This window comes from Ictalurus punctatus, chromosome 26, assembly GCF_001660625.3.
Source record: "Ictalurus punctatus breed USDA103 chromosome 26, Coco_2.0, whole genome shotgun sequence".
NCBI lineage: Eukaryota > Metazoa > Chordata > Actinopteri > Siluriformes > Ictaluridae > Ictalurus > Ictalurus punctatus.
In genome coordinates, this window is record NC_030441.2 from 1547999 (window position 1) to 1570827 (window position 22829).

Sequence of the window (22829 nt, forward strand, 5' to 3'; positions counted from 1 at the left end):
GGGTCAGCACTTTTTAACAGTCAGTGTGATTTTGACTGAAGACTGATATGAAGACAGTGACTTGGGTAACATGAAAATGTGCTTTATTTTTGTCTTACTAACATAAAAAAAGGTATTGACTGTTAATAGCTGCTAAGTGATACCAAGGAACTTATCATGTTCACCGACCTTGATTACCTGCTGCAGCAAAACATGTAAAAATGTTTTATATTGGTTGTGTTTATGTGAATCAAAATCATAAGTGTTGCTAGCATGTTTTACCACGTTTCATGCATATTGATGGCATGTTTAGAATTTGCTGCCATATTTTTATATGTTGTTAGGAATTGTTGTGGATAAAAAAGGTCATAAAATAAACATAAGGGAGAAGAAGGAAAAACGGGCACCTTGACACGTAGAAGCGGGATTAGGCGGACATTGACAGATTGGAATTACGAGCAATTTAAGATCAGTAATAGTCAAAAAAGTCAAAAAGAAGTGTACGAGCTAAGGAGTGCTAAAAACACACACACACACACACACACACACACACACACACTCGTACAGTCAAGGGCGGGCAAGTAGACACAACATACATACACACACACTCTCTCTTCCTCATACACACACATGAATAACTTTAATAATATCTTATAGTAATAGAGAAACTCTATAAAAAACAGAATAGTAGGATATGCAGGACAGTAGAACTGTAATGATATTAAGAAGTTGGAAGTACAGTAAACCGCTTTTCAAGTAGTATAAATATATATAAACTAAGAAATATAGTGCAAATATGAAAATAAATTATAAATGAGAAGTACGGGGAAAAAAGGAAAATATAACTTACTCATGATTCAGATGGTGAAGATTCTCGTCTCGCAAGGAAAGCCTTAATTTTTAGAGAACCATGAAGAAAGCCAGTTATAAGGGTGGCTGCCCCCCCCCTCGAGATAACGATAAGACCAAGGTCCCTCCCGGTTGTTTAGTCGTCTTGCTTACGTCATTTTTATTACCTAGGGAAATGGGAATCATGGTTTCTGAAGACCTAGGTAAAAGAGAACCCTGGTTTTTGAAAACCTAGGTAAAAGAGAACCCTGGTTTTTGAAAATCTAGGTAAATAGAAACACTGGGTTTTTGTTTCCTGGGTTGTTGGAAATGCCTGAGTTCTGATTTTATGTGTAAAGTAAAACCCCGGGTTTCAATTCTATGGGTAAGTGAAATAGGCCTTTTCTGGAAACCTATGGGTTATCTAGTGTGTAAATACAGTATAAATACTGGAGCTTAAGCTCAGGGTAGGGGGGATCACTTCTGAGAATTCTCATCGGTGTGGATCTCGTGTGGTGGAATGGAACAATAAAGCTGGACCCTTGCTTCTTCTCACTCACGGCTGGTGTATTTTTTCTATCTCCAACTGGTCTCAGAGGTAGATGTGAGTATTGGCTTCTAAGTTGAATTTTAAATGTTTTTGGGTAATAGGCTAAATTCGAGCCAACATTTGGCACCCCAGATGGGACTGGGCTAAGATCTATATGTCTGGAATCTCTCCCGTGGGACTTCGCTCTCTTAGCAGCAGACAGGCCGTATAGGAAAAGGCATTGCAGACGCCTGTTATTTCAAAGCTCTGTTTTAGTGGTCTGTTGTTACGATGGAGAAGCCCCGGGGTGGGAAGAAAGACTAAGTGGGTCTCCAAAAGAACCTGGAGTGAGTGAGAAGAGGTAAGAGAAGTATAGATTATAGAATGTACTTTTTATAATTATAATAAAGAAATGGTATATGTGTTGTGTGAGTGAAAGTCCTGCAATACCGCTGGAGGAGGTAGAAAAAAGGTAGAAAAAAGAGAAATAGAGAAATACTCCAGGGCTGGGATAGAAAGCAGGTGAAAAATGAGGCCTCAGACCCCAGATACCGGCTACTAGACTTGACTAGCAGTCTAGTGGTGGCTGCATTGGTGGGGACCCCTAATACCGCTGGAAAAGGATTAGATAAAAGATAGATAGATTAGATTCCAGGGCTGGATAGAGAGGGGAATAAATCCTGGGCCCAGGTCCGGGTCGTGCAATACAGCATGCCCGGTGTATGAATGGAATATGTACTAACAAATGTGTGTGCTTAAAATATATGTGCTTATAATATGTATAATATGAGTGTGGTGTGAGAGCGTGTAAGTTTTGGAGACAGGGAAAAAGTATTTATTAGTGCTCTGAACAAGAGAGCTCCATACATTTGACGCTTGATAAGATTTAGGGAAAAAGAAAAAAGGGAAAAAAAAAAGGGAGAATAATAATAATATTTTTTTTTTTTGAAAAAGTTGTATTTAATTTATGTGACTGTAAGCTTCATACATGCGAGCTGGTGTGAAGGCGTGTTATATTCTGAGACCACAATGGTGTGTATGTAATAACTAAATATGTGTAAGAGAGTGTGTGACACAATGTGTATATGAGTGTGCCGACGTTGTTGATAGAAAGGGGTGTATGTGTGTGTTCCTATCTGTTCTTATCTGCACAAGCAGGCCTGTCTTCTGTGTGGAAAGGAAAAAAGGAAAAGAAGAAAAATGTGTGTGTGTGCGCACTTCAGATTGAGCTGACTAATATAGAACAGTGTGAGATTTTTGTTTTTAAATTTGTTTTAATGTTTTGAATCTGATATGGACTTTCTGTGAGTCGAGTGTGACTGTGTGTATTATAACTTTATTGGTATCAATAACTGCTGTTTTAAAAACTGGAGGAGCATGCAAGAATTGCAAACAAACAAACAAAAAAAAAACATTTATTTTTTTTTGTTTTTTTTTTATTTTAGGCATCTGTCAGACTGCCCATTGGGTGAATAAGAACTTCCAGACCAGTAATATATAACAAAATTGTTGAGAAATCAGGGAGTCAGTCCATTGGGACCTTTTCATTTATATTCCATAAATTATGAAGGTGTTGTTCAGTTAAATGACAAATAATAATACAATTTAATTTTTGTTTAATTACCCAAAATTGGGTAATGTTGAATAGGTAAATATTATGTCTAAGAATATTGTAAACATGTAAGAATTGTCTGTTGTGTGAGGCTGTGTGAATTACCTAAAGTTAAACTTAAAGCTTATAAGAGTAATTGAATCATTTAACTTAATTAATTAATCATCATAAGTAAATTGAGTGTATGTACTTTGAGTGTATGTGAGTCCCTAGGGAGGCTGGCTGGGCCAAGTACCGACGGAAGGGAAAAGCGGGCGTAAATCGGTACGAGATAGGCTAAGCAGGCGGGAACAACGGACAAGGTAGGAGGAAAACATTTGGCTGTGAGGCATAACTTAGTGGATTTAGGGGGTGTGTGCGGCCAACTTTAAGAGCTGAGAGGTGTGAGACACGACCAGAGTTATGGCTGAATGTAAGAAAAAGATGAGCCCGATAGAGAGGGTGATAAGCAAACACTGTACAGATGAGAAGGACATTAGACATTATTGTAAAAAATGGAGTGAGAAGACTAGTGGTGAGTGGAAATGGCCCGAGGAAGGTACTTTTGATGAACAGCTATGCCAGATAATGAAAGAGAGATTAGCTGTATGGAATGAGCAGAAAAAAGGCTTGAGAGTGAGGGAGAAATGTGTGAAGACAGAGAAGATAGTGGACTGGTTTGTGGAGGCAGGGAAAGAAGAGAAGGAGAAGGATAGGCGGCAGAGAGAACGAAAAGAGGCGGTGATACGGAAGAAAGAAGAAAGGGAAGCAAGCCTAGGAAAAAAGATAAAAGAAGCCATTCAGGAGGAATTGGCCGAGGGCCCGCCCTCATATAATCCTCAGTACCGCCCTCCAGTGAGACCTGTCGGAAGTGCCCCACCCGCCGGGCTCTACATGATGCAAGACCTGGAAGACAGAGAAGATGAATGGAAGGAAACTGAGGTGGACATAAAGGGGACATTCACCGGATACCAAAGAATGAGTCATCGCATGCGGGAGGATGAAGAACGTATCAAAATGGACGAAGGAGCTGCCGGATACGAGGATAGAACCCCGGTCGAGAGCGAAAGCCCACGGCTGGACCTGCCACAGGTAGGCAACAAGGAGAGGGACAGGGAACTACAGGAGTATATGAAAAACTGGACCCGCACTCCGGGGTGGCCGGAGCACAGGGAGATTCCCCCCAGCACTAGCACCCCGAGGCCAGGGTCACGGCCGATGGTGCACAAGCACAAAGACAAGGAACTGGAGGAAATACAGGAGCAGGAGGGGCATGGGACCAGGGGCAATCAAGAAAGTTGTCGGAGCGAGAGAGGGCACGAGGGTGGAAACGGAGCACGAGGGGCTCCACATACCAAAGGAGGAGGAAAAAGTGAGCCGAGAGACAATGTGGGGCGGATGGTCCGTATAGAGGGGGATGTGGTGCTCTCCCCATATGCTGTCGAGGAGGATAAGGAATTGGAGGGCAGGATTCGACGGCTAGAGGACGGGATATCATACGGCGTGGGTAAAATGGATGAATTGAAAAATCTCGCAGGTCAAGCGTTCCAGATGGCGACTGCTGTGAAAAATAAGTATGCGCACAAGCCGCGTTTGGGAGAGTCAAAATCACAAAGGTCGGGAAGAGCACTGAACCAGTCAGCAGGAAAACATGTGAAAAGCCTGAGTAAGGCCTCAAAAGTCCTAATATATCACCAGCAGAAGAAGAAGCAAGTAAGTTCAGACATGGAACTGGACGACCAAGTGGGGACTGAGAGCGAGGGGGCTGAAACAGACAACGAAGGAAAAGTTGAACAAGACGTCAATGAGGAGGAGGACTTGGACGATTTGAAGCTTAGAGGAGCTAGAACACTACGGAACAGGGAAAGCCTGAGGCCCCCAGTGAGATTCGAACCTGGTGTCACAGCGTGCTTGGCGCATGCCCGCTCCCAGTCGGAGCCCAGCCTTACTCAGATGCCCCTCATGGTTAAAGGAAAAGCCCTACATTATGCACCCTGGAGTTTCATGGACCTAACGGGCCTGATCCAACGATTACCCAACATGTGTGAAGGGGGGCAGAAATGGATTACACAGTTTGAGGAAAAAACATCAGGACAGCACCTGGCGATAGGCGATATCAAAGCCATTCTCTGCCAAACAGTGGGCAAGGGACGGGCTGAAGAAATTTTCGATGGGGCAGAACACAGGGATTTGATAGACGACCCCAAGGCTGATGCCATCCCGTTTGGCCTATACCGGCAAGAAATATGGGATGCTGTGAGGAGTATGTATCCGGCTAAGATGGACCCTGGGAAGCTTGAAAATATAAAACTGAAAGACGAAGAAAACGTGATAACCTTCATACAAAAGTTTCAAGATAAATGGAGGGATGAAACGGGTGCCAAATGGGACGATTCAGTGGCAAGTGTGGGACTGTTCAAACTGCTATTGAAGAAGGCTCTCCCTGGGGAGGTACAGAAGAAGTTAGAGGAAGTGGTGGGGCTCAACGCAATGGAATGGGCTTCATTTCTGGCACATGTGACCCATCACGTGGAGCAACACAGGAAGCTGAAAAAAGAAGCTAAAGATGCCACTGAAACCCTAATGAGCCAACTCTATAAAGCACAGCTCGGCGAACTGACCAGGACTAAACAGGAAGAGAAGGAACGGAGGAGGGAACACATTAAACAAGCGGCAGTGATGGTGCCCCATACACAAGCGTCAGCCCCAGCACAGGCTGACCCTATGCTGTTGGCCAATGGATACCAGGCCCACCCACAACAGCAAGTCCCACATATAACTACTATGCTGCACCCCGACCAGATGGATTACATATATCATATGAGGGCCCCCATGCACCCGGGAATGCCACCTGCCTGGGGGAGGGGACGAGGATACGGACAGGGTCGAGTTTTGCCAAGGCCAAATATGGCAACTGAAGGGTGTTGGGGATGCGGTGATCCTAGCCACTTCAGGAGAAATTGTCCACGTGTCCCACGACCAACTTGGGGAGACCGCGTGGATAGGGCTGAAAGAAGAGGTCAGGTGCTTGGACCGAGAGCACCGGAGAGCTATGGAATGCCACCTCGGTGCCAACCGCTACCCCCAGTACCCCAAGGTGGCCCCATGTATGGCCCCTATGGGGAGCCGGGACCCAGCCAGAGTTGAGGAGGCCGAGAGAAGCCCGGGGGGGAGCTCATGCAGTCCGTCACCACACTGCATCCAGAACAAGAGCCAACTGTTACAGTGACGATCGGAAACACCTTGCAAGCACCTTTTATGATCGACACTGGAGCTACATATTCAAGTATAGGGAAAGAAGGTTCACAGCTCCCCCTCACCTGTAAGGCTATTCAAACTATGGGCTTCTCAGGAAAAATACAGACCTTACGATTCACCGAGCCTCAAGAACTATCTCTGGATGGTGTGACAATACAAGCACCACTGTTATATTCGCCAGGAGCGCCTGTTAACTTACTGGGACGTGATGCCCTGTGTAAGTTGGGAGCTCAGATACAGTGCGAAGCGACTGGGATTTGGGTGACGTTCCCCAAATCAATATCCACACAATTCTTACTGTTGCACGAGCCACCTAGCACCGCCCGTAATGTGAGGATGGTATACTGGCTAGAGATGTCCGATCCAGCTAACTCGGAACTCTGGCACAGATACGCAGAATGGAAACCATGGTTACAGTACATGCGGCCCGATTGCACCGAAGTGGAGGCCCCTTTATATTGCACTATTAAAAATGATGACGGTGGACGAGACCAGGAATATGCTCAGCTTTGGGAGGACATGGAACAGGGACAAGTAATGGACATTAAAACCATGGAAATAATAAGCGGCCCACAGGGAGTGGCGGCTATTATAAAACTCCCAGATAGAATCGCTAACTGGTATCAGCTGGAAGGGACAGCGCCCCATGTCACACTCATGGTCACCAAAGGCCTGGAACGGGAAGAGGTAGAGCCAATGATAGGGCAGGCAAAAGAAGTACAAGAGTGGAAGCCAACTACCAATCCATCCTTGCACAAGTCGCCTGATGGAAAGTTTGTGCGAATCTCAGTAACAGCAGTTGATACCGCCGTGGCCACTAGTGTCTGCATATGCACGAACACGGACCGGAGTGGTTTACAAATGGCAGTTAAGGCAGCAAAAGATCAGGACAATGAGGAAATACTGAAAACTATTCCAGAAGAGCTATGGACAAAACATCCGACCGACGTAGGGTTGGTTAAATCCGCCGACCTAGCTCAGATTAAGGTAAAAGAGAATGCAAGGTTGCCCTACCAGAAACAGTATCCGTTGTCAGTGCAAGCTAGAGAAGGCATACGGCCCACAATACACGGATTGGTAGAGGCCGGAGTTCTAATCTCCACGCGAAGTCAGTGCAATACCCCCATTTTTCCAGTTAGAAAACCTGACTCAGAGAAGTGGAGGCTAGTACATGATTTGCGTGCTATTAATCAAATTGTGATACCGGAAACACCAGTAGTGCCAGACCCACACACCCTATTGTCGAACATTCCAGAAGGGACCAAATGGTATACTGTCATAGATTTATGCTCAGCATTTTTTAGCGTGCCACTGCACCCAGACTCACAGCATTTGTTTGCTTTCACATACGAAGGGCAGCAGTACACATACACTAGACTTCCGCAGGGATACTGTGAAAGCCCATCCATATTTAATCAGGTACTGGCTCAAGACCTCTCAGCCCTGGAGTGCCGTAGCACCATCTTGCAATATGTCGACGACCTTTTGATTTGTAGTGCGTCTAAAGAGCAATGCCAGCACGACTCTCTAAAGGTTCTAAGAATGTTGGCCGAAAATGGCCACAAAGTAAGTAAAGAAAAGTTGCAATTTTGTAGACAAAAGGTGGAATACCTAGGTCGTGTGTTAGAGGGAGAAAGCCGTACTATAGCACCAAAGCATGTAGAGGCCATACGCAAGGCCCCACAGCCAACCACCGTGCGACAGATGTTGGCATTTCTAGGAATGGCGGGGTTCAGTCGTCCATGGATATGTGAGTTCGCGCTAAGGGTCCAACCATTACGGGATATGATTAAGGCAGCAGACCAATCACAGCCAAATGCCCCCCTCGTCTGGACTCCTGAAGCTCTAGCTGCACTCGCAGATATTAAAATGGCCTTAATGACCGCTCCTGCATTGGCTAACCCAGATTATAGCAAACCTTTTCACCTCTATGTATCCGAAAGAAAGGGGTACGCATCGGCCGTCCTAACTCAGCAGCAACAAGGGATGGGAAAACAGGCCATCTCCTATTACAGCACGGCTCTTGATAACGTGGAAAAAGGGATGCCCCCCTGTTATCGGTCTTTGGCAGCGGCCGCATTTGCATATCAGAAAGCGTCCTCAATCACCATGGGGCACCCAGTTACATTATATACGACCCATGCACTGCATGCGCTCCTAACGAGTCAGACCTTTGTGATAACGAACTCCCGTCGAACAGGATATGACTCCATTCTGTCAGCCCCGGAGCTCACCATAGAACGGTGCACCACGGTGAATCCGGCCGATAAACTGGTAACCCCGATAGATGGTGTACCCCATGAGTGCGTAGCGGTATCAGAGATATTTTTGAAAGCGCGTTCAGATTTGGAGAACTGCCCTATTGATAATGCTAAGCATACGTATTTTGTGGACGGTTCCTGTTATCGTACTGATACGGGCAATAAGGCTGGGTTGGCAGTAGTAGAAGCACGACGAAACCCGGCGACGTTTGAGGTAGTGATGAGTGTTCCGCTCCCCCAACCCTGCTCGGCCCAGCTAGCTGAACTACGGGCGTTGACAGCTGCATGTAATTTGGGCCGTAATGAGAGTTGCAATATATATACGGACTCAGCCTATGCTCATGGAGTCTGCCATGTGTTTGGACCAATCTGGGCTCAAAGGGGATTCCAGCGGGCAGATGGGACCGCCGTGACCCACGGGGAGGCGATTTCAGATTTACTATATGCTATGACATTGCCCGCAAAATTAGCTGTAGTGAAATGCAGGGCACATAGGACCGATGACTCCTTTATCACTAAAGGGAACTCACTGGCGGATGAGGCAGCTAAGAAAGCTGCCGTAGGGCCGGGGCAGATGATGGCCCTAACTCAGCCAGGGGAAAGTCCGATGCGGCATCCGCAGGTAGACAATGTGGCCCACTTGGTGGAGCTGCAGAACACCGCAGGTGTGGCTGAAGTATCGGCGTGGATAAAACGGGGGGCGAGAAAAGAGGCGGGTACTGGATTGTGGCGCAGCATAGAAGGATTGTGTATAGCCCCAGCCAGTTACCTCCCGCTCTTGATCAAAGAAGCCCATGGCTTGGATCATGCCCATAGAACCGAAACAATCCGAAAAATCCGTCAGGAATGGTGGTCCCCATTTCTGGCCAGTATGGTGGACTATGCATTGAATAGATGTGAAGTGTGTATCAAGAACAATGTGCGAAAGAACTTCACTGCTCCGTTAGGACATATTCCCCCGCCGACAGGGCCATTCCGGCATATAATGATGGATTATGTAGACATAGGAGCAGACAACCGGAAAGAAGGGAAGCGCTACATTCTAGTAGTAGTAGACCGCTTCAGCAGGTGGGTGGAAGCAACTGCAACTTCCAAGGAAGATGCAAGGACCGCGGCTAAATTTCTATGTCGCGAAGTCATTCCCCGGTTCGGTATTCCAGATTTTCTGAGTTCGGACAACGGTACCCACTTTGTGAATAACGTCATTGACAATGTGGCATCTGCCTTGGGGATAGATCATAAGCTAGGATGTGTGTATCATCCTCAATCCCAGGGCATGGTAGAACGAGTGAATGGTACCCTAGTTAATAAACTGGCAAAAATATGCGAGAGCTCTCGCCTGAACTGGGTACAGGCCTTACCACTGGCCTTGATGAAGATGCGTTCTCAGACCAATCGTATGACGCACTTGACTCCTCATGAAATGCTTACTGGGCGCCCAATGCCTATGGCATTCACCCGAGGTCCATACACAGGGCCGTCTTTGGCACAATTGGAGGACGAAATGCAGGATTATGTGCGAACCCTCACCAAAATCCATAGACATTTGTATTCACAGGTTCGTGAGGCAGTCCATGGAGAGAGCGAGGTACGGGAAGACGTACGCCTAGTGGCACCGGGGGACCAGGTATACATTCGTGTTTTCAAGAGAAAGAGCCCCCTTGCGGGACGTCGGGAAGGACCATTCACCGTGGTCGCTGCAACCCCCACGGCTGTGAAAGTAGAGGGGAGGAATTACTGGTATCACTTGAACCACTGCAGCAGCGCCGAACCAGGTAAGGGACCGCTACTGCAAGACACTACCGACGAACAACCATCGACCTCAAGACTAGACAGTACAAGGAAGCCCACTGGGGCAGTGGTGTTCACTGATAGTGACAGTGATTCGGGTGCATCCCTGAGCCCTGCCTACAGCACTCGAGCCCAGAACAAGCGGCGAGCTGTGGAAAAACTCGATAGACTGTCTCAGTCTGATGCCAGTAGCCTCACCGTTCTCACGCCCCAAATAGAAGTGACGGGTGTAGTTATCTGCCCACAGGAAGTTGTAACCCCAGCAACGGAGGATTTTCTGTCTACATTCGCCACTCTCTGTCAGGACCTTGACGACACCGCTTTGCCTCTGAGCCTAATCAACTCAGATACGCTACAGTCTCTAGCAGCACAGTTGAACTTACCCGAGCTTACTCCTGAACGTCAGTCTCCGCATGAATCCTTGCGCACTCCCCTACCCCCGGTTCCGGAGGGGACCGGTGGAACAAGCTCCACAGAATAGTAGCACGTATGTGGGTAAACTGATTTTTACAGCAGGGCTAATAGTACTCTTTTTCTTTTTCTACGACCCAATGTTTAAAAGAAATGCCCTGGATTCCTATCATACATTACACCCACTAGCGACTGCTACTTCCCGCACAGCCCTCTATCCTCGTATTAGGCGTGTTCGATCCTGGACGGCCCCTGGCTCCACTATAGGTTCCCGTAGCTCGATGTGCGCGTTAGCTCTCCTTAGACTCGCCCATGAAGAGTCCCTGATTGGGAGAAGTCCCTATTTGGCCTCATTCACTTTCTCCCCAGCTCGGTCTGTGGAGATTCGCGTAGGACATCTTAGAATTACTGGTAGGGCACGGACGAGTAGGTGCTCCTTCGAGCTGCCCACGATTGGCCCCCTGTGGCTACCGTTCCTTTGCTCGGCTACGGCATGTTCTTACAATGATAGTACAGGGTCACCCTTCGCATCCCGGGCTCTCCACCCCCTCCTCATTTCCCCGATGTCAATTCCGCTCGCACATAAATTAATGAAATTACAATATTATTCAATCTCTACCGCTAACACTTCGCTCACGGAGGAGCAGAGTAACATGTACATGGCATGGATGGTCCACACTGCTCGATCTGTGACGGATCGCTCGTGTCTCGTATGTCATGATCGTAGCCTCACCCCCCATTTTATGCTGTCTATGGGGAACCTCAAAGAATGTCTCACCAACCCCTATTCTGTTGATTTTTTGTGTCCTACTGTGTGCCTCCTTGGGGCCCTTTCGGCTGATTTTGGCCCATCGTGGATGCACAATGCAAGCTCCTCATGCCTGTTTCACCCTGTAACCACTCAAGTGTCGACTTTTGTCCGCGTCCAACCATCTCTGCCCTCGTTCTTTCCCATCTGCCTCTGCTCCTCTGTTGGCGGATATCCTGTGGGAAATATGTCTGCCCGATGTAATGTCTCCCTATTCGCTAATGATTTGCAAATTGAAACCCCCTCTGTTTGTGATTCACCCCCATGCACCCCCAACGTGGTAATTCCCCTACCTGATCTTAGTGGTGGTACTGTTCCCCTTGCGGATGTGTTCTGGTTTTGCGGGGGCCAACGTGTACGCCAGACCTTGCCTGCGGAGTGGCAGGGATGCTGCGCCCCGGTTAGGTTGGATGGTAAGACCCGTGTTTTGTTGGTGGCTGACCGACCGTCATCCGGCCGGTCCCGTTCACGCCGCAACGTGGCCCAATGGACTCAGTATGTCCGTGACGCTGATGCAGCGAACTATTCTGACTGGGCTGCTGATGAGACCGTCCATCTTGACTTTGGGGGTACCCCCGTTGGCGTTCCTGCTCGCTACAGAGCCATGGAGGCCGTTGGCAGTGGTGTAGCGTCTATTTTGCTCCCGGCCGTGCAGATCAACCGCAACGTGGCATGGATTAATTACATGTGGTACAACGAGCAACGCTTCATTAACTACTCACTGAGTGCTCTCGGACTGGTCCGTGATCAGCTCCATGCCACTTCCCTCATGGCTGCTCAGAACCGTTTTGTCCTGGACCAGATGCGGGCCCCGGAGGAAGGTGTCTGTACAATGATTGGTCCCGAGTGCTGTGCTGCAATCCCTTTGCACACTGGTTCTGAGGGAGCCCTCTCCAAGGTCCTGGGCCAACTACAAGCCCTCCAGACGGAGAAAGCGGCTAACTCCGGCTTTGGGTCTAGTCTCCGCCTCCCGCCGTGGCTCTCCTGGTTTCTTTCTGGAGATTGGACTGCTACCCTGACCCGCTTGGGAGCGTCCCTGTTCGTCCTCCTTCTCCTTATGGCTCTGGTGGCCTGCTGTGTGATCCCCTGCGCACGGCGGATGGTGATGTCCTCAGCCTCCTTTTCTGGCCAGTACGTTGTTAAGGGTGAGGCGTTACCGCCTCAACGGGGGGTGGTGATTGAGACCATGCGACGGGGGTCAATGAGCAGCGACAGCAGCGACAGACAGGGGTCAATGAGCAGTGACAGCAGCAACACCAGCGTCTACGAGAACATGAGACAGGACATGAGCCAGGACTGATGGGAAAGGGGGCGCAAGGACCCGTTTGTACAAGGTAGTGGCAAGGTAATGGGCCTATCCGAGACAAACGGGACCTATTGGTGTTTTCTATATGTTCATTTGTGTTGCAGATCTACTGAACCCTGAGGGGTGAGAAGAAGATGTGATGATCCATACCCTGGGTGTAAGTGCTAGCCTAACCTCTCCCCAAAGGGTGGTTCTCTACAGTACGTAAAGTGCTTGAGCCGAAGACAACTGGAATACAGAGGGATACTGCCGATAGAGACTGTTATGCCGAGTGTTATAAAATGTGTATGTATGTATGACATGTAATGTGATGGGCAAAAAAGTGTGACGCAATCAGGCACAGAAAAGTATAATGGTGCTGCTGAGCACATGGTGCTGGCAGGGTGGGAATTTTTCCTCGTAAGAGGTTTTTTCGCCCACCCCTGACTGCGAAAGACTGGGGTTTGGTTTTTGAGGGGAAGCAAGAATCTGCAGGTCCCGACAAATACAAAACTGTGGGCTGACAGGCCTAGTTGAGAAAGATAGGGACGTGTAGATCAAGTAGTTAGTTACTGTAGTGTACTCATACGTATGGCAGTAGTAGTAGTAATAAATGATTAGAGGAACTCAGTTAATCTTATAATCGATGTAGGCAAACAAACGTATAATCAAGGTAGTTAAATTCGAAATGAGATATATATATACATAGTTAAAAGGAGAAGTAAGTTAAGGGTTAAGAGTTATGGCTAGGTACATCTACACATGTCCGGCGCAAAGTGGATGTATGGGGGTCCTAAGGCCCATTCTCCAGCTGCCAATCTACTATGAGACCCCAGGGCGCACAACACTAGCACGTCTCCCACCAGGTCTACAAAACCTCCTCAGCTCCTGTTCGGATCAGGGTTGCGTAGAAGTGGTTAATGTAAGGGACCCATTGGATTACGGGGACGACGGGCGCAGGGATTATGGCCTTGTTAGAGTAATCCTCCGACAGCTAGCGGGGGACGGCCATGGGGTGCGGCAGAACCAGTTCCTCCACAGATACCCACTTAATTAAGTTAGTGTATGAGGCTTCACAGCCTCAGAGGGGGAAATGTTGTGGATAAAAAAGGTCATAAAATAAACATAAGGGAGAAGAAGGAAAAACGGGCACCTTGACACGTAGAAGCGGGATTAGGCGGACATTGACAGATTGGAATTACGAGCAATTTAAGATCAGTAATAGTCAAAAAAGTCAAAAAGAAGTGTACGAGCTAAGGAGTGCTAAAAACACACACACACACACACACACACACACTCGTACAGTCAAGGGCGGGCAAGTAGACACAACATACATACACACACACTCTCTCTTCCTCATACACACACATGAATAACTTTAATAATATCTTATAGTAATAGAGAAACTCTATAAAAAACAGAATAGTAGGATATGCAGGACAGTAGAACTGTAATGATATTAAGAAGTTGGAAGTACAGTAAACCGCTTTTCAAGTAGTATAAATATATATAAACTAAGAAATATAGTGCAAATATGAAAATAAATTATAAATGAGAAGTACGGGGAAAAAAGGAAAATATAACTTACTCATGATTCAGATGGTGAAGATTCTCGTCTCGCAAGGAAAGCCTTAATTTTTAGAGAACCATGAAGAAAGCCAGTTATAAGGGTGGCTGCCCCCCCCCCTCGAGATAACGATAAGACCAAGGTCCCTCCCGGTTGTTTAGTCGTCTTGCTTACGTCATTTTTATTACCTAGGGAAATGGGAATCATGGTTTCTGAAGACCTAGGTAAGGGAGAACCCTGGTTTTTGAAGACCTAGGTAAAAGAGAACCCTGGTTTTTGAAAATCTAGGTAAATAGAAACACTGGGTTTTTGTTTCCTGGGTTGTTGGAAATGCCTGAGTTCTGATTTTATGTGTAAAGTAAAACCCCGGGTTTCAATTCTATGGGTAAGTGAAATAGGCCTTTTCTGGAAACCTATGGGTTATCTAGTGTGTAAATACAGTATAAATACTGGAGCTTAAGCTCAGGGTAGGGGGGATCACTTCTGAGAATTCTCATCGGTGTGGATCTCGTGTGGTGGAATGGAACAATAAAGCTGGACCCTTGCTTCTTCTCACTCACGGCTGGTGTATTTTTTCTATCTCCAACTGGTCTCAGAGGTAGATGTGAGTATTGGCTTCTAAGTTGAATTTTAAATGTTTTTGGGTAATAGGCTAAATTCGAGCCAACAGAATACATCAGTGTAAAACATGTCACTTCCTGTTGCCAGCAGGTGGCGCTATGACTATAACTGAACATTTGCATGTAGATGTCTTCAGGCTGGGACGTTTATCAAAAGTTTGTAGTTTGGAGCAGATTGGACATTGTATGTTTGAGTTATAAAAACTTTATAACAAATTATCAAACCATGTCCACGCCATGCAGCAGAAACAAACAAAAAGTAGCTTCGCAATTTAGCATTGTCAAGGCCTTTAGATTAGATGGACCGAATATGATGTTGATCCGATAAAATCTCTAGGAGGAGTTTGTTAAAGTACGAGGCCTGGAAAAGGCAAAATCTAACCTAAAATAGTTAAGAGAAATATCAAAAAGTTTTTTTTTATTATTTTATTATTTTTTTTTTTTATGTAATGGCACATTACTCATGTTTACTGAATTTTGTAAATGTTGGTAAAACATAGTCTGAGGTGCACATTGTTGAAATTTTGTAGGTGGTGCTTTTGAGCTATTTTGCCACACTCGATTCTGGAACCCCAATAAGATGTACATTTTCACTGGTTCTGAAGCGTCTGCAAAGTTTAGGGAGTTTTTGGTTATATGTAGGCCTTCTAAAATGCGATTCATTTGAGAAAAGTAGAGACGGAGCAGTTCCAGTAGGGCCTCACACCATTGGTGCTCGGGCTTTAATTAAACAAAAAAGAAACATAAACTGAAAATTAGTTTGTTAGTTTATTATTAAAGGGACATTTGTAGTTTATTGCAACTGGAGTTAGCAATATTAACTAAACTGAAAGTATGGCATGTGAAAGCTAATAAGTATTCATAATTTCAAACAAATTGTACTTTGTGCCTCACTTTTCTGTTTCAAAATGGCTTCTTGGTAGACCTTGGTTTATTGATGTTGCATGACTTTCAGATCTTAGTCATTATTAAATAACAAAACTGCACAAATAAGACCCAAGTTGTAATAAACCATCATTTTCTTTTAATGCAAACCAGAATCTGTGTTATACAGCGAACTTGTCAGATGAAGATGTTGCATTCAGTAACCCTCAATACACCATATCAATACACACGCCTTTTGCTTTGTCGTAATTGGTTCTTGTCCCAACACCCCTCTTTGTTAATTTCCTGGATTAACCTTATGTTGAGCAATTCTTGAGAAATGTAATTCAGTAAAGCAGGTCAATTTGGTCATAGAACATACTGTTTAAGTTGAGTGATGAAAGAATAATGGGCATGTTATGTTACCATTACTGTGTTTTATTATACAATAATTTTTTAGCGTTGCTTATTGATGCAGCCTATTTAATCCATCTGAGTAATTGTGTGTGTGTGTATGTATGTGTGTGTGTAAGGATTAAAATAAAATAAATAATGGCTCCATTAAATTCAGAAAGAGTGACAGTGTAAAAAGTCAGCAGTAATCATCCAATTCATTATCTCTAACACTCTAAACTCTCTTTTCATTTGCTTTACAAGGACACAAGAGTTTGAGGCAGGACTTGACAGGCAAGTGATGAAAATTGCCACCATCAGTGACTGGTCCACCCCAGGATCTGACCACAAGACAGCAACCACTGATTTAAGGTACTCCGTATTCTATCGCACTCTCTCACTACTCAATCATTTTTCCATATCAGCTTTTCAGTTCTTTTTATATCCAGCGTTTCGAGCTGTAGATCTCAGGTCTTGCTGGATGAGCCTAATGTCCAGAACAGCTTTCTCAGTGGCCCCCGAACCAGAAGACTTTCCAGTCCGTCTTTCTCCATGTTGCTGTCTTGCCCCCCTCCTTCTCCTTGCGTGGTTCTGTTGCTCCAGCCTGTCAAGGTTGGGGTTCTTGACATAGTTTAATTATAATATAATACAGTTTTAATTGTTTTCACATAACATAATACATCAGCTTGTATTTTACAATAAGCTGGATATAACGGTAGGACTGAGGCTGCATATATCAGATCTAAATCTCCTATAACACTACCATGCATGTCTTTGGACTGGGGGAGGAAACTGGTGTACTAGGAGGAAACCCCCGCACCACGAGGAGAACATGCAAACTCCGCACACACAGGGCCCCGGCAGGACTCGAACCCCAGACGTGTGAGGCGGACGTGCTAACCACTAAGCCAGCGTGCGCTAATAAAAACAACAACAACAACAACAACAACAACAACAGAAGGCGGCATCAGAAGTCAAATGCAAGTTTAAAAAAGTGTGTCTTAAGTTGAGCTTTAAAAATGCCAAAGGTCTGAGCTTCCCTGGGTTCAGGGAAGTTCCAAAGTTAAGGAGCATAGACAGAAAAAGCCCTGTCACCCATAGATTTGTGGAATATTTTACAAATTACACTCTGAGGAGGGTAGTCTGGGATTTGGGGTGTAAGGTGTTACAACCTGCTATCTTGGGACAGAAAGCTTTTGTGTGCTGTGACATTTTGTTTTGCAGGTTCAAACTCCCTCCCAGACTTTCCAGCCTTCCCTAGCCTGCCTTGCTCCCGCCTCCCAGGATGACCTCACTGATTGGCGGCCATTTTTAAAGAGGAAGACGGAGTGAGAATGTGTAGGATGTTGGAGGTGGTATCATGTGTTGGGAGATTGTGTTTGGTTGTATGCTATTTTCTGTCTGCTGTTTTGGTGTTTGACTTTGACTTTGGTTGTCCCTAAATCGGTTATTGTGCATTCTCTTCACTTTTGTATATATGTTCACTTGGTTCACTGGCCATAAGGGTGTGGCTGCCATTTCTTTTGGGAGATCCTGGCAGCAGAGTTATATATATGTATATATATATATATATATATATATATATATATATATATATATATATATATATATATATATATTGCAGTTTGTGGATTTAGAAGCACCGGCTAAAACAGCGTTACAGTAATCCAGCCGGGTGACAACAAATGAGTATCAGCTTTTCAGCTACAGAGAAGTTTAGCATTGTCCGCGATCTAGCTAAGTTTCTGAGGTGAAAAAGGATGTTTTAACAGTGCTCTGAACAAAAGAATCAAATGTAAGACTGGTATCGAAAGTTACTCCAAGGTTCCTCATCTTACTTTAGACAGTGGACAAGCTTTGAGAATTTGACGACGGTAGCCTATAAGCATAACTTCGGTTTTCCCGCTGTTCAGGCACAGAAAGGTATTATTCATCCATGATTTTATCTCAGAAATACATTCAGAAAGAAAAACAAACATCAAGGTTTTCACCAGATTTTGAGTGAATGGAGATTTGGGTATCGTCAGCATAAAAGTGATAACGGAGGCCGAGCGTTCGCAGCAGATGCCCAAGTGGAGATAGATAGATATTGAAAAGTAAAGGGCCTAAAACTGAACCCTGAGGAACACCAGTGAGCACAGAGTTAGTGTCAGACCTGTAGCCACCCATAGAAATAAACTTCACAGTCAGTAAAATAGGATTTAAACCAGTTTAAAACTGTCCCGGACACACCAAAAACTCTTTCAAGGCGGGTAAGTAAAAGACCATGATCCACAGTATCGAAAGCAGCTCCAAGATCAAGAAGCATAAGAATGGAAGTAGCTCCAGATTCAGAGGCCATCGACAAGTCATGGGAAACTTTGACCAACGCCGTTTCAGTGCTATGAAATTTACGAACACCTGACTGAAGGGGTTCAAAGAGGTTATTAATTGCAAGATGATTACATAGTTGAGAGGCAACAACACGCTCAAGTATTTTTGCCAAAAACGGAAGATTTGAGATGTGAAAGATTTGAAAATTGTTAAAATCATCCACGGCCGCATTTTCTCTCTTTGGCACAGGTATAACAGCAGCAGTCTTTAGTACTGCTGGAACGACCCCAGTCTCCAGTGATTCATTTATAATGCTGAGGATGGCAGGGCACCAAACATTGACGCACGATTTAAATAGGTTTGTGGGAATTGGATCCATCAAGCAAGTGGTAGATTTCATGCTGGATACCTTCCTTGTGAGAGCCTCGGAATCAAGCAGTGAGAAATGAGTGAAAGAAGCACCCGTGAACCCAGAGTCAGGTGTGACAGGAATTTCTTTGCAAACATTATCAATCTTAGAATTAAAAAACAGAAGAAAAGAATCGCATAGCTGCTGAGAAACAGGCAAGGTGCTAACAGCATTAACTTGAAGCAATCTGTTTATGGTTTGGAACAAGTGTCCGGGATTATTTTGATTATTTACAATAGCCTGAGAGAAGTAAGATGATCTTTCCGTCTCGATTAATGCTCGGTAATCACCAAGAAGATCCGTCCACGCTTGATAGTAGACGTTCAGTCCAGTAAGGCGCCATTTACGCTCCATTTTCCGACAAGCAGCCTTTCTAGAGTGCAGGCTGTAATTATACCAGGGAGCAGAGCGGGAGAATGTGACCTTAGGCTCTGAAGTGAAGAAGACAGTGGTTTAATCTCCACACGGGGAACCGATATTATATTACTGTGATCAACACCAGTATGAAACAGTTTGTTGGTCTTACGTCGACAGGTAGGGACAAAGATGTTAGGAGAGGACGAGACAGTAAAACCGTGCCTCAAACAACGATGGATATATGGTTTAGGATGTTGCAATCCAGAGTCTCGACAGACTCTGTAAGAGTCTTTGGCTAGGCAATAAAAGCTCTGTTTTAACTTCAGAATCTGGAGTGTAGTGTACCTTAAGGCCATGGTCATTGAGTGCACACTCACAAGGCCAAGGCGTTGAAACTCGTATAATACATTCACGCAGCCAAACCGAGGCGATGATTCCCCATTGCACGCTGCAGGTTATTCCAGGTGGAACACAGAAATAAAAACAATAGTCCAGAGTATATAAAAAGGCACCACCACATCGCAATCATAATGGCACTAAAAACAATGCAACTTAAAAAACTCGCAGTTATTTAAAACACTGTGACTTAAAATAACAAACAAACAACAAAAAAAACATTATTAGAAGCGGCAGCAACATGCGCCAGCATACCCTGTCACCAGAACCGGAAGTGATCAAGTTGTGGTCTGATCTGCCCAGAGGGGGAAGGGCGGTGGAGCTGTATGTTCCCTTCACATTGGCATACAGCTGGTCCAAGATTATATTTTCCCTTGTTTTGCATTTTACATACGGTGTGAAGTTTGTAAGGGTTTTAGAGAGGGCGACATGGTTGAAGCACATTTGCATTTATTAATTTAGCAGACACTTTTATCCAAGCAATTTACAAATGAGAAAATACAAGCAAATTAAGGCCTCGTTAATTATCATGAGTGAACTTGGGTGTGTCTGACGTTTTGCAGTGGTGGAGTGGATGATGTCACAGGTGCGTGCTGCTACTGCCAATGGTGGAATGTACACAGTCACAATAATGGCCTGGGCAAGTTCTATGGTTTCAGTCCTACAGCCAGTAGCTTTGGTTCTGGAGTACACATGCTCTCATTCACTGTTATGTGCCCAGCATTGCACCATTTTGAGGTGACAAAGATGGATATACCTCCTCCCTTCTTTTTACCGCTATGTTTTCCTCTGTCTGCTCGCACTAGTGTGAAGCCAGCTAGCTCGACCAAAGAATCAGGAATGTTCCCTGTTAGCCACGTCTCCGTGAAGCACAAAAAACTGGCCTCCTTGTACTCGCGCTGGCTACTCGTCAGTGCTTCAATCTCGTCTGACTTGTTGGCCAGTGATCTTACATTCCCCATAACAAATGATGGAAAGCAAGGTTCGAGTCTCCTTTTTCCTGGCGCAAAGTGCTATGTTTGGTAGAAATCCAACTCTGCTCATCACCCATGACCCTGTCACCGGTTCACCGGTTGTTCTTCCTTGGACCACTTTTGGTAGGTACTAACCACTGCATAGCCATCACAATTTGGCCCTTGTAAAACTCACTCAGATCCTTACGCTTGCCCAGTTGTCCTGCTTCCAACATATCAACTTCAACAAGTGACTGCTCACTCACAGCCTAATATATCCCGCCCCTCAACAGGTGCCATACAAGATAATCAATGTTATTCACTTCACCTTCCCACGGATTAAACATTATGTCTGATCTGTGTATAAAATAGCTCTGATTAGTTCATAGTGTTAATGTCTTCATTATTAATTAAAAGGAAATGGTAGAAAATCTAAAAATAATGAGCATGATGGTCTACAAACATTTCACTGGTTGTTGATATCATTTCGTCTTTTAATTAACCCAAATATGCTGGAACAATTCAATGTGGCCCTCAGAAAGTTGCGGTTTTGCCTGTATTTCAGTTTAAACTGTCAACTTATTTGTCCCAAACGATGCAAAGGAACTCTTGAAATCTGAGTTAAGTGGATTTCAGCTTAACCATCCAGGAATCAGCCAATTCAGAATCCGGCTTCATGGACCCGTTGGGGCTGGGAAATCCTGCTTTATAAACTCCACGGAGAGCGTATTCAAAGGAAGAATTGTAGTCAAACAGAGGAAGTGACATCTGCTGGAAAGAGCTGCACAAAAACAATAAGAGCTGCTACAGTGGTGTGCACATGATATTATTCTCATTACATTTCTGTAATAATGAGAATACGACAACAAATAAATCAACCATCCAACCAAAAAGACGACACTCATTTTATATATATATATATATAAGGCTGATGAAAAATTAGCAAATGATTAACCCACTAACCCCGTAAGGCCAAAAACCCGACTTGCCAGTCTTTGACCTATTCCGGTAAGGACGATATACCGGCTTGGTCATCTATGCCAAATACCCGTAAGGTCGATATAGTGGCTTTACAGTGTAAACCTTATCCCCGTAAGGCCGGTGTACCAGCATTACTCTGCTGTGATACCTTACTTATTTAATTATTATTTGTGGACCCGGAAGGTTGATGACGTCATTATGCTGAAGATTACGCTGAATAAGCATGAATGTTGTTGATAAACTTATGGTGTAATAGTAGAAGTTAACTAAAAATGCTCGTATGGTACTTCTAAATGAGTATAAGGATTTTAGCGAGCATTTTTTGTAATTTCTCTAGTTAAGAATTGTGCTCCAAGTGGAGTAAAAACACTGAACTGCTTCAATTTCAATGTAATATAATAATAAATAATAAAAAATAAAAATAAAAACATTATTATAAGTTGTTTCAAGGCCTAAAAATGTTCAAATAAAAGTGTTGATTTTGGGCCAATTTTGGCCCGGGAGCTCAGGGTTGGCATGCTGTTTCTATGGGGAATATAGGGTTGTGGGACATAATACTGCGGGAACTAAGAGGGTTAATAATGAATTTCTGCACACATCCAACCAAAAATATGACATTTTTCCACATTATTTAACAGGATTTTAAGCGTTGTGTACTTAATTACCATAATTCTGAACACAAGTTTTTAAGTTGGCAATCATTTTAAAATGACGTTGCTCCAGTTAGATTTTCTGCAGTAGAATACAGCCTTTTAAACCAGGAGAAATGACTAACTTGAAGTATAACAATAGTAACTAAAATCCGGTGTAGTTTACAATACAAATCTCATACCTAACATCTTTGCAGGTTTTATAGACATTAAAGCACTGAACGAAATGAGCAATATAGACAAAAAAGAAACACTCTGCGTCTACTACTTTTATCTCTCTCATAGAACTATCCACAGTCCAAAGGCTGCTAACTCTGCTCAAAGAGCAAACTGACTACAATGGAGCTAGAAGGCTATATGCACAGCAAAATCACCAATGTTGATTAAACACCCACAGTGTTGAATTCACACCCTACAGTGTTTATATGAGTCCATTGGACTCAAACACTCTGGGTGTCAATTCAACACTAGGGATTTTATTAAATTTGCCAAATGTATAATGTACCGCTGACATGATGGAATGAGTCAATGGGGCATGCCACTTGATGATAATCCAGTGACCAGTATGAGGGAGTGTGAGAGCGA